This window comes from Salminus brasiliensis, chromosome 8 (assembly GCF_030463535.1).
Source record: "Salminus brasiliensis chromosome 8, fSalBra1.hap2, whole genome shotgun sequence".
Taxonomy (NCBI): Eukaryota; Metazoa; Chordata; class Actinopteri; order Characiformes; family Bryconidae; genus Salminus; species Salminus brasiliensis.
The window spans coordinates 17,677,568-17,689,360 of NC_132885.1; positions in this window are offsets into that span (position 1 = coordinate 17,677,568).

Here is an 11,793-nt window from a genome sequence, read left to right on the forward strand (position 1 = left end):
CATAATTACCTACCAAGAATCTGTGTAGTAGTTAGAAATGTAAACCATTTTAAGGGTCAAATTCCACATTTTTATCATATATATATATATATATATATATATATATATATATATATATATATATATATATATATATATATATATATATAGAGAGAGAGAGAGAGAGAGAGAGATATTTATATATATATATACACACACACACACACACACACACACACCCAACAGACATATCATATAACAAAACAGACACAATGAACTTCACCTGATACAAAGTTCTAAAATGTTCTTGTACAAGAACAGAAAATCAAAATCCAGTACATTAAGACCACTCACAGGCACTTTGGCGGAACCAACAGAAGGCCTCCTGTGGCTCAGAAATTTGAATGATGAAAAAACATCCATAAATAGCCATAATATTCCTTTTTCTCCCCATTTTAAACCTCTCCTCATTTCTTCACTTTAAACAAGTAGTTTTTCTTACTCTGCCTTAAAGACGTCTCTGCTCTAATTGGGTGTCCGGTTTTGTGACTCATTCAATGTTGAGGCTGAAGCATTCTTCATAATGTCAATTTGAATGAGGGGGTAAAACTGCTGTCTGCTTAAAGGGCAGATACATGTGCTGTAGCTTTATTTATTTATTTATTTTTTGCAACATCACAGAATGAATCATTTGGATTAGACTGGTAATCCAGCCTTTTTTTCATAAACATTGAAAAGCCAATACATTAAGACCACTCTTAATTACATTAAGACCACAGCAGAAGCAACAGAAGAGCTACTGTGGCTCAGAAATTTTAATGATGCTTATGTAAGGAATATCTCCCAACATGCATTAAACTGCGTAGCTGCAGATCAGTCAAATGCCCATGCTAACCCATCTATCCACCGTCAAAAGTGCCTACCAGGGGCACACCAGTGTCTGGACTGAACCTTGGAGCAAAGGAAGAAGGTTGCCTGGTCTGAAAGGCCCTGTTTACTTTAACCTCACTTGGAAAACTGGGTATGCATGAGCCTTTTACCTGTAGATTTGTGATGGAACACCTCGCAACTGACAGGAGTCAAGGATCTGATGCTAACGCTTGCATCTTGCATGGTGAGCTATTTTAAAATATAGTGGCAAAAAAAACAAATTACATGAACCCACAGTAAACTAAATACAGACATTGGGACAAAATGTTTGTAACGTACAAGCTGCACATATCCGATTTGAATTTTTTTACATTAGATAATGAACGTCACTGGGAGAGCAAAGCTTATCAGCGACTGCAAGCTTTAGCATTCAAACTGTGAGCCCATATGTTCAGCAAATTACACCCATACAGTAGAGGCGTCAATTAAAACAGTAACTAGCACTTACCAAATGGTGTGATCACTCATTGGCTCGTCTCAACTCTTCTCAACAGACTGAGGGTTTGCTCACATGTTCTGAAGGTAGATTCATCTTCATCAGTAGTAGGATTTGAAATGGTGGATAATAGTGGAAAATTTCATGGGGTTCTCCGTTATTTGCACCTTATGCACACATATGTAAAGGTGGTCTTTACTGCTGTAACTAATAAATGGAAACATATTACATTTACCCTCATTGTTTTAATCCAGGGAAAACCTGAAGTACAAGAACATTTTAGAACTTTGTGTGAGAGTATGTTTCTTTCAGCGGATCCTTCCTTTCGGTCAAGTGAGGTTCAGTATGTCTGTTATTAATCCTTTATATGCCCAGTGGAGGTCATTTCTACCTCAGCACCGGTGCCACTTTGATGGTTCAGCTTGACATGTCATCAAGAGAAAAAGTAGTGAGCTTTTTTTTATGACTTTGATGGGCCAGTGGCTCAGCAGGTAAAAGGATGCTGGCCTTAATCGGCATCAGGGAACAGAGGGATGGGAATGGAACAATATGGGAACAGGCGCTGACCCTGTCTGCCCTCTTATCACTGTTGCTGTACCACTGAAAAACACATTTAAGCCCTGCCGCCTGTACTGTGGCAACATGGTCAGGGAAGCTTCGGTCTGCGAGTGAGCACAGGTTCAAGAGGATGTGCTGAATGTTTTGAAAGAAACGTTACACAACGTCTCGAGTCAGAACCAGTAAATGGTTTTATGTAGCATGTAGAGGGGCGGGTTACCCGAGAGAACCTCTATTACACAGTCAGAGAGAGAAGAGAAAGAGAGAGGAGGAGAGACTGCCTCAGGCAAAAACGACTGGAAAGATAGAACCTTTAAAACGGTTTAATAAAAAATGCATGTCTGTTGCTCTTGAGTGGAGAGGCCAGCTCGGGGTTTGAGCTGAAATGGAGCTTTAGAGAAAGGTTTGACACAAACTAACGGCTGAGAGACGTCCTCACCGACTGGGTAAAAATATTGCTTTAATTTCACCTTCTGTGAAACACAAGAGAATAAGGTTGGGGAAATGTCTTTATCTGTTATGACAACACACTCTAGGCTCACTCTGAAGACGTAAGATACAATTCAGCTTCTCCCCAAGTATGAGATAATAAAATGAGAGCAATCTGTTTCTTTTTGCCCCAGCTCGACTCAGTAGGAAAGATTGGCCTATAAACGCCACAAGGTGATAAAGTGTCAGCAGTTAGCAGCGTGAACCTTGTTGACCTAAGCTTTGTGCGCCATTGCTGCCGTATTTTTGGACATGTTTTGGGACGCAACTCAGAAATGGGTTAATCGGATCCCTGGAAACCAGTTAAACTCTCGACTCCTGGGTGTTATCAGCACCCTTTTGTGAGCACAGCTTTCCAGAACAAGGATGTTCAAGTAAGTATCAATTAAATCCTTCAAAGCTGGAATATCGGTATTCAAGACAAACAACGATGATAAATTATAATAATTATAATAATAATAATAATAACCACCATCATCATCATCATCATTTTGTTTATAGAGCATCGTTATATATATCGTTTTTATTATTTATTTATTTTTTCTTTTTATAGATGTGTCAGGTAGGCAGAACTGCTACCTGACACAGATAGCAGGACAAAGTGTTATACAGGAATATAGGAAAGATTTCTCTAGTTTTTCTTGTACTTTACAGCAGATATTTGCTGAAGGCCAGAACCTGCAGATCTAGGATCACCTACTGGAACATGAACAGACAGACAGACAAAGTTACAAGTAGATGCTGTCTCTTTTTGTCTTTGTTTTTTTTTTTTTTTAGAAAAAAGTCATAGAGGGTGTTTGTTTTCATTTGTAGTAAATTAATCTCTTCAGTATTTATAGAAAGCTGTCTTGCTAGTATTTATTATTTATTATTATATTCATTTCTGGATTTGCAGTAAATGAATGCCTTCAGGCAGAGACATTATGTATGTTTATAACCCTTTACCAAAATGGATTCAGACGTACAAGGCGTATTGTTGAATAATATCCATTCACAAGACGGTCAAATCCTAAAAACAAAGCAGATATCTAACAAGAACTGCACCAAAGGCATACAGTTATTGGACATCAGCGTCTGGTTCATTTTTACCGGTACCATAGCTGTCGGGTTGCCATGACGATGCATCAGGTCACTTACAGAGCACACACCTTCCCGTGTGTGCTTCATAGTGCAGACTCTCTTGAGAATACCTTTAATCTCTAAAGCCATCAGCTGTGCCAGTCCCCATAGGCCCAGGTGCAACACATTCAGCAGGGCTATTATCTCTGAACTAGGCCTGCTGGCCAGCAAAGGTGCTGTGCTACAAAGACACAGTGAAAAATAGATGAACTAGAGCATAAACAGGCCTCAGACAAAGGCCATGTACACCGAGACAAGCAATGACTAAATAATGCAAACTTCTATTAAACACCTTAGTGTATGATGAAGCCTCTTCTCAGATATATCATACATAATTCAAGTCGTGACTACTGAGAAAGCGAATGCCACCATAACAGATTTTGTTGTATTTATTCCGTTTTTTAGTCAAAAAGTTTCAATAATTCAATGAGTTGCGATTGATTAAAAAAACAAACAAACCAAAAAATGCACAACTCTATCCACATTATTTTCCATTATTATTATTATTATTATTATTATTATTAATAATAATAATATAATAAAATAATAATAATAGTAGTAATAATAATAATAATAATAATAATAAAATAATAATAATAGTAGTAATAATAATAGTAGTAATAATAATAATAATAATAATAATAATAATAATCTTTGTTCAATATGTGTTAGAACTTGCAGGGCAGCAGTCAATCCATAGATCTTAAATGACAAAAAAAAACAACACACAAAATAAGTAGCACAACATGCTCCAATCGAGGGTAACAACAGTGTTATGAACACAACACAGAGGGATTGGAGTGCTGTAGGATGCCATATAACAATCAATTACCAAAATAAAGAGGACTCACAAGTCTCACATGTTGGCTTCAATGGAAGCCTCAGAACTGAGTTTCTCCTCCACATAATGGTAAGAGCAGACGTGTAGACATTTTAAAATTGTGCGCCTCCAACCACAGACACAGGTGTTCTTCTTCTTTGGATATGGTACCCCATAACACTCTGATCTTTTTGTGTTGTTTGGGAAAGCAAGTTAGCTATGCTCTACATCAGTGTTTCTCAACCCTGGTCCTGGAGACACCTTACCCCTGCACAGTTTTAGTGCGTTCCCTGCTCCCAATACACCTGATTAAACTAATCAGATCATTAACAAGCTCTTCCAGAGTTGCAGGGGTGTTTTAAATCAGGGAATCCACTAAAATGTGCAGGGCAGGGTGCCTCCAGGACCTGGGTAAAGAAACGCTGCTCTAAATAACATTAAATAGTGTTTTTAAATGCTGGGTGAGCCCAACTAGTCACTTCTTGATCAGTGTCTACAGCAGTAGCCTACTCCAGACTGCATTCTCTTTTTATATGATACAACCCGTAAGCCACTAGAAAGTAAATGACCACAATGTACAAAAAAGTGGGTGTGGCAGAATAAGGGGGTAACAATAAAGCTCAGTAAGAGATGAGAAGCACTGAGGTATCTCTGCCTTCAAAGCCACATCCAGAATCCTCATCTGAACTCATCTAGAGTCTAGTGGTCAACCTGCCCCTTCTTAAAATAGTAGTTCTGTTCTGTTTCAAGAGGATTCAAGACGAGACGCATGAAGTATGAGTTCAACATGAGTTATGAGAGTCATATTTGAAGATATTAATTATTAGAAAGCAACACTGCAGAAACAGGCATAAGCAATGTAATGCTTTAGTCAGCTGTATCTGTGTAAATTCTGTGTATCTGTGTGTTTTCCAAAAGGTCAGTCACAAGTAATCTTGCATTATTATAATTATATTTAATGGGCTTTTAGCAGAGCATATTCACAGCAACTATGCAAATCAATGTCACAGTCAAGTCATGGTCAAATTCAACACAATCAAAGCAGGAAACCGGTTTCCACAAGGACATTTAGTAGACACTGCTCCTCATTTACAGGACAATTCCCAAGGAATGATAAAGAGGAAAGTTTTTTTCATTCCAAAATAGGAATATATACGAAGGAATGGGATTAGGGTAATACAGAGAAAATGTGCCACAAATCAAATCAAATTTAATTTATTTGTATTGAACTTTTAATAACTGCAGCTTTACAAGAAATCAACAACATAAAAACACATGAAAAAAAAACACCCAGTGAACAAGCCAACAGGCAAGGAAAAACTCCCTCAAAACTTGGGAGGAACCAAGACTCTTAAGGGGGACCCATCATCCTCTGATCAGAACTTTTTAGAAATAATTGATAAAAGTCCATGAACGACCACATAAGACTGCTCAGGTGTGCAACATAATCATAATACCATAATATGATCATCTCAATTATCGTGGTAGTATAACTAATATAATCACAGTGGTGATGGTAAGAGTAATGAGAGTAATGATAGTTGATGTCGGTAATAATAAGTTAGTTAAGATAGTTAAGAGGCCATTTAGATTTTAACATGGTCAATAGGCAGGTAGCAGTGGCAGGAGGGTGTGTAGCTGGTCTGACGCAGGTAAAGGGGAACCCAATGGTCAGTTTTCAGGTTGGGTCAGATGAGTGGGGGGCCATTTACTCTGAGAAGGAAAAGAGACAGTTAGTTGGCCACTTTGGCAGGTCTGACTATAACAGCCTAATTAAAAGGAGAGAACCAGAGGGTAGCAGAGCCACGGGAGCACCCTGAAACACTGGTGACCATCTGCTCCAACATCTACAAACCTGAGTGATCGCATGCAAGCGACAGGACGACAGCTCCAGCATCTCAGTATACTACTATTCCCTGTGTCCATGAACCCCTGAATCTGACACCTTTATCTAAGGAAAACATAACTTACCAAAAGATGAGTTTTAGCCTACACTTGAAGACTGAGTATGTGTCTGAGTCCCAAACATTATCTGGAAGGTTATTCCAGAGTTGGGAGGCTTTATGAGAAAAGGCTCTTCCCCATGCTGAGGCTCTCTGAATTTTGGGAAGCAGTAAGAAGCCTGCAGCCTGTGATCTAAGTAATCGTGATGGTTCATAATAGGTAATAAGATCTTGCAACACTATGCAGTCAGTCTGCTGAACTCTCCCCATATTCTTCCCGTCAGACTGAAATAGATTTCATGATCAATACTGCAGTGCTGCTTCCATCTCTGCACGATTAATCAGGACAACATCAGCGCAGCCGTTACTCCGAAAACACTCTGCAAGATGAATGAACTTTAACTGATATATTGACAGTAATGGAAGTGGAAACAAATGGAGAGGGAACTTTCTAGAATCACTCTGTAATTAGGGAACCATTCAACATTTGTCTCAAATGAGTAAAACTTGCAAAGCACCGTTCCTATTGATCGACTATCATCAAACATGCACAGTGTTTTCATCTGCCTTCTCTGCGGTTTCCTCCACATGCATCACTTATGACCCAGAACGAAAACATTGAATGCCAGTATCTGACCTCAGGACTGCTCATGTGACTGAATGCAATCCTCACACCAATTTTTCAACATCTAATGTAAAGCTTTCTCAGAAGAGTAGAGCCTTACTGCTGTAAAGGGGGAACAACATCCATAATACCACCCTTGATTTCAGAGGATTTGTTTGATTAGCAGACATACAGTGTCTGCATGCAGTGTTTTTTGTTCCTAATAAAATCACAAAAAAGGCTTTAAACAGAACTGACACTGGTAAGACGGTAGTGCCTTGGTATCTACACTGACAGAAAATGACCAGCAGCCAATATGTCTGGGTGAAAATTCCTGTTTTTCAATCACAGGCCCCGAAGAACATGAAACCGAGTGTGGCAATAATCGGCTCTATCATGATGCAATCTGGAGCTGTCAGTCACTATCCTGCTCATTGACCACCACCGCTGAGTTGCCAAGCTGTTCTGCCTATCATGCGTGAGACGGGCCTGAGCCTAAGGGGTCTTTTCAACCATATTCAACACCCATGGGAACAGCTACTGCTGTCCTGGATGCACGCACCTCATCCTGTGCAGTATCGGCCCCATACTACGCACTAACACTAGGGAATCGCCAGCCACCTTTTATAGCAGCTGTCTTGTGGTGGCCATCACTTTGAAATGGAGCTGCACTGATAGAAAGGTGATTGTGTTTGGGACTGGTGTGTGCTCTGCTCTACCGGTCCAAAAATAATTTATTCCCAGCTATACTGCTGTGTGTACTCCAGGACTACCCTTAAACTCCAGCCAGTAAATCGACTCAGTCATACTTTACTATCAATTATTACTTATAGATTATCTACAGATGCTCAAAGTGTTAGCAAACTATCTGGTGATTAGCTAAAGCATTAGCTAGGTTTGAAGTTGAAGGGGATAGGGCTAGATTTACTACCACTTCTACAGTATTACTCTCAACTTAACATTTAGCTATATTTAATAAGCATGATTTTATAAATTATTTAAAGACAAGGTCTACAAACTATCTACAGGGGACACTACATTAGGGAAAATTAGGTGGGGCCCAATGTCACTAAGATGTTCATAGTTGTTTTATTATTATCCCTATTAGCCCATTGCCATAGACTACAATAATACCCTACTACTACTGTAGACAATTTACGATTGTTACTTCGTGACTGCTTACTTCAAATCTTCCTACAACCTACTAGAAATGCTTTTTCCATAACATTAGCACCACTGACAACAGTGGCATCTGTTAAGGGGTGGGGCATCTTAGGCAGCAGGTAAAAAAGCAGTTTGTTCTTAAAGACGATGTGTTAAAAGCAGGACAAATGCACTGGCATAAGAATCTGAGCCACTTTGACAAGGGCCAAGTTGTGATGGCCAGATGACTGAGTCTGAGGATCTTTAAAACATCAGGCAGGTCTTTTTGAGGGTTTTGTTCTGGAATGTGAAAGTAAACTAGCGACAAGTCATGGGTGCCCATGGCTCACCGATGTGATCCATGGAGGCCCCACCTCACAACCTACAGGACTTAAATGATCTGCTGCTAGCATCATCATGGTTCCAGATACCACAGGATGTCTTATGGTGTCTTGAAGGTCAGATCTGTTGTGGTGGCACGAGGGAAATCTAATTAATATTAGGCAGTTGGAGCTAATGTAATGCTACCGACTTCAGGAAAACTTTGGCACTGATTGCAAATAAAAAGGTCCATTTTTCTTTACATAATAACTAATCAAAAATAATTATTGTAAGTGGGATGGTTAATATCCCACTAACAATAGTGGAAGCCTTTTGGATGTGATATTAAATCATTTGTATATGATTTAATATAATATAAAATGCCTCCATATGGAAGCATCTACAAAAGGTTTTTTTTCTCCAATGTGAAGAACACTTCACCAAGCAAACAACCATTTATCTTCCATCAATTTCTTTGAGTTGTCATGGCTCCATAAATAACCATTGCATTAACTAATGGACCCTTGCTGTACCCCCGTCATGCATGCAATTTCTCTTTTTTTTGCGAAGTTTTGTTTCTGTTTCCATCCAGCTTTTTCTGACTTGACATTTTAACTTTTCCACTTCTTTCCATTAACTATGCTGAGGCACAAGCATAATCAGCTAATGTTCCTTGTAAACAAATTCAGACAGTAATGCATCCACCGACTGCAGGGTACACAGACTTTCTGATTACAACTGACAGGTCTCTCTCTCCCTCTCGCTCTCTCAAGGTGGGGTTCAGCCTAATCTGGATCTGTAGCATGCATTAGCTCTTCAAATATGAATAGAGACTGCATTAAGCATGGATATGAACATCCCATTTGAGGTTCTGAGTGCCTTTTACTGTGTTAAATAAAGTGGCCCCACACTCAGCTGTATGAGCCATTTTAAGCAGTCTGTCAACACTGTAGCTGTGAATAGCCCACCAAAGGTCCTTAATGTGATGTGTTTCTCAAACTGAATTGTACTGGAAATAGCACTTTATAGCTTAATGCGCGAACACATTCAGAGTCAGTGTTTGTGTTCCGGGAATTTACATTTCTGAAACAAGCTCCATTGCAGAGCTTCAGGAGTCACACATAATGAATGTGGATATTCAGTTAATTACATCAGTATAGACACAATGTACTGTGTGGTAGGACATTACGGAGTCAGAATAATGCACAGGGCAGGCAGCACTATTACATGTTGAGGTCCTACATTTATCACACCTCGTATCTCCAAGAGATTTACTTTTGGAGAAGTAAACTAACATTAAGTGTAAGTAAATGTAGCAAGACTTTATTCCAAGTGATCTGGACCAAATTCTGGTGGTCCATTCAGCATGAAGATATTACACAATGCAAAGAGCAGCTGGTGCTTTCCAGTTATGTAGTTTTCTACAGCAAATCTAACCAATATGAGCTACACCCTTGGGCAAAATGTCTAACACTACATTGGCCTACCACTGTTTTGCAAGTAACCTTGCAAGTAGCTCTGGATAAGAGCATCAGCTAAATTCCATATTTGCTTACTTAAAAATGTTTGTCTCAACGTTAATACATATCTACTTGAAATGCATATGTTTTTTGTGTAATCAAAAAGTAATCAAAATAAATTTAGTTCATTTTACTTTACATTGTATGCTTACAAAAATATCTTAAAATGCTTCTGAAAATGCTTCTTTGGTTTGTCACAATGGCAAAGGCCTTTTTGATGACGTATTAAACCATTGTTTTTTTGGTTGTACAAAGAAGCATCTACAATTATTTTTTTCACCATTGTGAGGAACCCTTTAAGAACCATTTAAGCATTCGAGCTCTGAGTTGTCATGGGTTTTATATTTAACCACTGTCTTTACTACTACTTTACTTTACGAACCCCTTTCAATTTTCCCTTTTTAAAAGCTTTTCATCCAACTTTTTCCTGACGTGACCTTTTACCTTTATATTTATATAAATTATATTTATATATTTCCACTAACTATGCAGAGACAGGCATCATTAGATAAGGTTCCTTGTAAACAAATTCAACGTTCAGCATTTTACACAATGCAAAGAGCAGCTGGAGTTTTCTAGTTACATAGTTTTTGATCTAAGCAAATGCATTCCCTATGCACTAAGGCTAAATATAGGTTTCATATATACAGTTAAAAAAGGACTGACACTTTGTAAAACACTGAAATACACTGTGCATAGGAACACACTGTATTGTACTTGTAGTCATCAAGACATGATTACTACATCTACTCACTCAGTATGTCAACTTTTCTTGCTGTGTGTGGAGCGTCCTAACCGAGTTACTCCTTCTCAGCTTAAAATAGACCTGATGTCATTGTGATGCCGCTAGATCTATATAAATGTGCCTGGACCGTAATTATTCACTGTGAAGTTAACAAGCTCACAGCTCTCTTACACTCTTATAAATAGGTCTGCCTCACAACTGGCATGCCTCTTTAATCACTGCCATTCTGCCAAGTCCCGCAAACACATTCCAGAGAGATTTGCAGGCGTTTGTGTTCAGCGAGGTAATTAATGTCAAATGATTAATATTGTCCAGTTTTAGAATATACTATAATGACCAACTGTAAGGAGGTGTCTGTTAATTAGTCTAAAAGCACAAATGCTTGATGCCTTATTGGAACAAACTGAACTAACTACATTGAGGTAGTTTACACCTGGACTGGAACTACTGACTTATTCATAGTAATTCAATCATGCAGATCTGGAAAACAAAAAGGTTTACTCATGCGTGTGTGCCACCTCTTTAGAAAGCCTGGTTTCATTATTGGATGGGCTGTGTAGATTAACAAAGTCATCAGTTTTATTTTTCATCAATAAATTCATCAGAACACCGATGATGTTTCTTTACGTTCCTGTACACGCTGTGAATGTGAATCATGATGATTCAGTGCTCTAACTGATGATTCCCACAGGTACCACTGCTTGGAAAGTTTTTTTTTTATTTTATGAAATGCTATTTTAGGTAAACAGCAATATGTTAAGGAAAAATCCAATAAAGATGTGAAACTGTAGTGGTACAGTAGTGGGTAATGATACAGGCGCAGGAGCAGGTGGTCTCCTGGAGGGATTTATTCTATATGGCACATGCAAACACCAAATGTCCTCACTCGAGGACAGAGTGATCTGCACACACATAAAAAAATAATGTGTTTATCTATACTATTAGAAAATAGATAATAATAAATAAGAGACACTGAATTAGAACTGATAAACAGCCTGTATGTAAGAAGCCGATCAAGTCTTCATTTAAAATAATGAGATAAATATAAGGAGTTAGAAATACAAATATGAGAAAGTATGCAAAATATACTGCTATTTAATATTCAGTTAAATGTGACCTCTTATTATGGTAAAATGATTCTTTTTGGGGAAAAAAACACATTTTAAAGCATAATATTATATTAAAT